General features: G+C 43.0%; 1 protein-coding gene across 7 annotated transcripts in view; it reads right to left on the reverse strand.

Moving 5' to 3' along the window:
- atm (ATM serine/threonine kinase) overlaps window positions 1-6000 on the reverse strand; it is a 164430-nt gene that overhangs the window by 157386 nt on the left and 1044 nt on the right. Inside the window, exon 1 of one of the 7 annotated variants that reach the window (XM_048598372.1) lies at window positions 5470-5528. The exons of the other annotated variants lie outside the window; for them this stretch is intronic. The gene's annotated coding sequence lies outside the window, so the exon portion shown is untranslated. Of the gene's footprint in view, window positions 1-5469; window positions 5529-6000 lie in introns of those variants that run through there. 7 annotated transcript variants of the gene reach the window in all.

Consider the following 6000-nt stretch of genomic DNA (forward strand, 5'->3'; position numbering starts at 1 on the left):
ATCTAACATACTAAACAGTGTACCATTACCGTACCCTGTCAAATGCTTTGCGGAAGTCCATATAGATGACTACCGCTCTGCCTTCATCAATTTTCTTTGAACTTTTTAAGAGGTGACAATCAAATTCGTGAGACACGACTTCCCATGTAAAAAGCCATATCGATTATTCCTAATGAGTCCTACCCTTTCCAAACACACTTAAATCCTGTCTTTCAGAATCCCCTCCAAAAACTCACCCGCCACTGACTAAGTTCACCAGTCTGTAGTTCCCTGGCCTTTCCTAAGTAACAGCACCACATTAGCCAACCTCCAGTCTTCCAGCACCTCACCCATGGCTGTCGATGATAAAAATATCTCAGCAAAGGGCCCAGCAATCTCTTCCCTAGCTTCCCACAAAGTTCTGGGAAACACCTGATCAGGTCCCAGGGATTTGTCTACATCAATGCATTTTAAAACCTCCGGCACCACCTCTTCTGTAATATAAACTCTTTTCTTAGACAGTCATCGAGTCATAGATGCATAGCATGGAAACAGAGCTTCGGTCCAACTCATCCATGCTGACCAGATATCTTAAATTAATCTAGTCCCATTTGCCAACATTTGGCCCATATACCTCTAAATCCTTCCTATTCATATACCCATCCAGATGCCTTTTAAATGTCGCAATTGTACCAGCCACCATCACTTCCTCTTGCAGCTTATTCCATACACGCACCACCCTCTGCATGAAAAAGTTGCCCCTTAGGTCCCTTTTAAATCATTCCCCTCTCACCTTAAGCCTATGCTCTCTAGTTTTGGTCTCCCCCAGCATGGGGAAAAGACCTTGTCTACTTACCCTATCCATGCCCCTCATGATTTTATAAACTCTATAAGGTCACCCCTCAGCCTCCAACGTTCCAGGGAAAATAGCCCCAGCCTATTCAGCCTCTGCCTATACCTCAAACCCTCCAACTTTGGCAACATCCTTGTAAATCTTTCCTGAACCCTTTCAAGTTTCACAACTTCATTCCTATAGGACAGAGACAGAATGACGCAGTATTCCAAAAGTGGCCTAACAAATATGCTGTACAGCTGCAACATGACCGCCCAACTTCTATACTCAATGCACTGACCAATAAAGGCAAGCATTTCAAACGCCATCTTCACTAACCTGTCTACCTGCGACTCAAGGAGCTATGCACCTTCACTCCAAGGTCTCTTTGTTCAGCAACACCCCACCAGGGCCTTACCATTAAGTATACAAGTCCTGCCGTGATCTGCCTTTCCAAAATGCAGCACCTCAAATTTTTCTAAATTAAACTCCATCTGCCTCTCCTTGGCCTATCGGCCCATCTGATCAAGATCCCGTGGTTACTCTGAGGTAACCACCTTCGCTGTCCACTACACCTCCAATTTTGGTGTCATCTGCAAACTTACTAACCATACCACCTACGTTCACACCCAAATCATTCATATAAACGACAAAAAGCAGAGGATCCAGCACTGAACCTTGTGGCACACCGTTGGTCACAGTCCTCCAGTCTGAAAAGCAACCCTCCACCACCACCCTGTCTTCTACTTTCAACCCAGTTCTGTATCCAAATAGATAGCTCTCTCTGTATTCCATCTGATCTAATCTTTCTAACCAGTCTACTATGAGGAACCTTGTCAGTTGCCTTACTGAAGTCTATATAGATCACATCCACCCTCTGTCCTCATCAATCCTCTTTGTTACTTCTTCAAAAAACTCAATCACGTTAGTGAGACACAATTTTCCATGCACAAAGCCATGTTGATATCCCTAATCAGTCCATGTCTTTCCAAATATATGTAAATCATATCCTTCAGGATTCCCTCCAACAACCTGCCCACCACTGATGTCATGTTCACTGGTCTACAGTTCCCTGGCTTCTCCTTACCACCTTTCTGAAATAGTGGCATCACGTTAGCCAACCTCCAATCTTCTGACACCTCACCTGTAGCTATCGAAGATACAAATATGTCTGTAAGGGGCCCACCAATCGCTTTCTTAACTTCCCTTAGAGTTCTAGGATACACCTGATCAGATCCTGGGGATTTATCCACCGTTATACGTTTTAAGACATCCAGCACCACCTCCTCTGTAATATGGACATTTTTCAAGATGTTGCTATTTATTTCCCCGTGTTCTATGTCTTCCATATCCTTCTCCACAATAAACACTGATGCAAAATACTCATTAATATCTACACCTTCTCCTGTGGTTCCACACATAGACAGCGACGTTGATGTTTAAGAGTCCCTATTCTTTCCCTAGTTCCTCTTTTTGCCCTTAACATACTTAGACAATCTCTTTGGATTCTCCTTGACTCTATTTGCCAAGGCTATCTCCTCACCCTCCTGATTTCCCTCTTAAGCATACTCCTCTATAATTCTCCTCTGGAGATTCATTCGATTCCAGCTGTCTATACCTGAAATATATCTCCTTCTTTTTCTTGACCAAAGACTCAAAATCTCTAGACATCCAGCATTCCCTATACCTACCAGCATTGCTCTTCACATTAACAGGAGCATACTGTCACTGAACTCTCGTTATCTCATTTTTAAAGACCTCCCACTTCCCGACTGTCCCTTTACCTGTAAACAGCCTTTCACAATCAACTTTGAAGGTTCCTAGCGAATTAAATTGGCCTTACTTCAATTTACAACTTGAACTTTTCAATTAGTTTTATCCTTTTCCATCACTATTTTAAACCTAATTGAATTATGATCATTTGCCCCAAAATGCTCCTTCAATGACACCTCAGTCAGTTGTTCTGCCTTAATTCCCAATAGAAGGTCAAGTAATGCTCCTTGTCTAATAGGAACATCCACATATTGAATAAGAAAATGTTCTTATACGCACTTAAATTCCTCCCCACCAAAGAATTTAACCCCATGACAGTCCCAGTCTACGTCTGGAAATTTAAAATCCCCTACCATTACAACTCTATTATTTTCTCAAATATCTGAGATCTCTTTACATATTTGCTTCTCAATTTCCCGCTGACTACTGGGGGACCTATAATACAATCCCAACAAGGTGATCACTGGTCTACAGTTCCCTGGCTTTTCCTTACCACCGTTCTGAAATAGTAGCAACACATTAGCCAACCTCCAATCTTCTGACACCTCACCTGTAGCTAAAGAAGATACAAATATCTCTGCAAAGGGCCCACCAATCACTTTTTTAGCTTCCCTTAGAGTTCTAGGATACACCTTTCTTATTCCTCCCCGAGTACAACAGTAATGTGCTGCCTAACCAAAAATGCCACCACCCCCTCCTCTTGCCTCCCTTTCTACCCTATAGCATCTATAGCCTGGAATATTAAGCTGCCATGTCCTGTCCATCCCAAGCCACATTTCTGAAATAGCTATGATATCCCAGTCCCATGTTCCCAACCATGTCCTAAGTGCATCTGCCTTACCTGTCAGGCCTCTTGCATTGAGGTAAATGAGGTAAAAGGTTAATTTATCAGTCTTACCTTGTTCTCTGCCAAGCTGTTGTCTGACTTGACTATTAGACTTGCTCCCCTTATCTACTGTATCAGCCTCAGCCTTCTCTATTTTTCCACTATCACTTTGGTTCCCAAACCCACTCCCTCCCCTCACTAGTATTAAAGCCTTCCAAGCAGCACTAGCAAAGATACTGGTTCCTTTCTGATTCAGGTGGAATCTGATCTCTTATTGTGGTTATTTTTACCCCTGAAGAGATCCTAATGGTCCAAAAATGTGAATCTTTGTTTCCTGCACTAGTTCCTCAGCCACACATTAATCTGTCCTATCCTCCTATTCCTACTTTCATTAGCACGTGGCACCGTAGTAGCCCAGATATTACTACCCTCAAGGACCTACTTTTTAAACCTTCTACTAGTTTCCCCTGCAGTTCTATTCTATATTATTTCTGCAGAACCTCATCCCTTTCCCGACCAATGTCGTTGCTACCAAAATGCACAATGACATCCTGCTTATCACTCCCCCCTTTTAGAATATTCTGCACCGTCTCTGAGACATCCTTGACCCTGGCACCAGGGAGGCAACATTCAATCCTGATGTCTTGCTGAAACACCTGTCTGTGCCCCAGACTAGAGTACCCTGTTACTTGAAGCTTGACATACCCCTCTATACACCACAGCCAGTCACTGTACCAGAAACCTAGCTGTCAGTGCTATACTCCCCTAAGAAGCCACCTCCCCACTACCGTATCCAAAACGGCATACCTGTTTGAGATGGGGATAGCCATAGGAGACTCCTGCACTACCTGGCTACCTCTCCTACCATTCCTAGCGGTCAACCATCTTCCTAACTGTATCTGCAGTGTGTCCAACTTCCTGAAACTGCCATCCATCAAACCCCCATGTACCTGTGAACTCCTCATTGCCTCTAAGTCCTTCGTCTTTCTTAGTTTGGCAGCAAGTATTTTATGCAATGGCATCTGGCAATCTTTGTTGGTGAGTTTGCATTAGACATACAAGATCTGAGAGATATGTGTACTTCATCTAGAAGTTTGCTAATGTCTTGGTCATTGTTGTTCAGCCAGTCTTGTTCCTTCTGTTTAACAAATGGAACTCAGATATTGTGCCTCAAGTAAAATCCATTAATTCTTTCTGAGAATCTTCAGTGATATACTTCAGAATATCAGTAATCTCTACTGCTAGTTTGTGTTTCTATTCTTGTCTTTTGGCCATATCTTCCTCGCTACAGTGTTCATTGACCTGACCAAGGCTTTTGACAAAATAAAACTGGGAAGCTTTATGGAAGGTTCAGTACAAATATGGCTGTCTGAAAAGATGATCAATGTCATTCATTGGTTTTACGATGGCATGGTAATCAACATGATCCAAATGAGTACGGCATCAGATGCCTTTCTTGTCATCAAAATCACCAAGCAAGCTTTTGGCTCCAACTCTTTGTATATACTTCTCAGCCATGCTGCAGTACACACTCAAAGATTCTGACACAGAAGTATACATTCAATTCAGGACAGACTGTAATGCCATCAACTTGCAAAGGCTCAAGGTTTACACAAAGGTTGCTAAACTCTACAAAACAAAACTTTTTAGTGCTTAGGTACATGTGACAACAATAAATAGCTACCAGGTGTACTCTTGTTAGCAGATGACTGTGCTCTCAGAAGACATTCAGTTGCTTGTTAATCACTTGCACTAGCTTCAGAACACTTTGACCTGATGCCAAGTCTGAAGAAGTCATCTTGCCTCAAGTCACCACTAGCCACAAACTCCAAATTACTATTGCATCACTACCAACAACATTGTCCTCTGTTTAGTACAAATCTTTTACTTTTCTGGGGGTATCCTTTCCAATAACACTATGCTTGAAGACAAAATCAATCAACGCTTTGCCAAAGCAAGTTTGGTGCCTGATAGAAGAACTCAACATGGGGTGAGGGACATGGCAAAAGACACCTTCCCACCCTTAGTGCTGAACCCCTCCCCTGCTGCCCTTTCCTACCATCATTCTCTTGTAAGAAGAGTCATCTTGGACTCAAAACATTAATGCCATTTCTCTTTCCACAGATGTTGTCAAAGTTGCTGAGTTTTTCTGGCATTTTTTGTTTCCGTTTCAGATTTCCAGCATCCATGGTATATGACTTTTCACCTGTGGCCTGGGATCCAGCACTGATCCGACTTTGGGTGTTTGTCAGGCGGACAGGAGCCCCTGCCTCCCAGTGATTCTGCTGGTCAATAGGGTTACCAGCCTTGGGATCCTTGATCCCGAGGAATGCTGTTCTTTTCCAGTTAAGGTTTTAAGTGGCACTGGGTATGGTGAGCCTCCCATAAAAGAGGCAACCCGAGGTTCTCACCAGCTCAGATCGCCTTCCTTCCACCATCTCCATTAAATGTTGCCTATGAGTCAGTCTCTGGCTTGTGAATACAAACCGAAAGAACTGCAGATGCTGTAAATTAGGAACAAAAACAAAGTTGCTGGAAAAGCCCAGCAGGTCTGGCAGCATCTTTGAAGGAAAAAAACAGAGTTAACGTT

The sequence above is a fragment of the Rhincodon typus genome, chromosome 6 (assembly GCF_021869965.1).
Source record: "Rhincodon typus isolate 14 chromosome 6, sRhiTyp1.1, whole genome shotgun sequence".
NCBI classification, from domain to species: Eukaryota; Metazoa; Chordata; class Chondrichthyes; order Orectolobiformes; family Rhincodontidae; genus Rhincodon; species Rhincodon typus.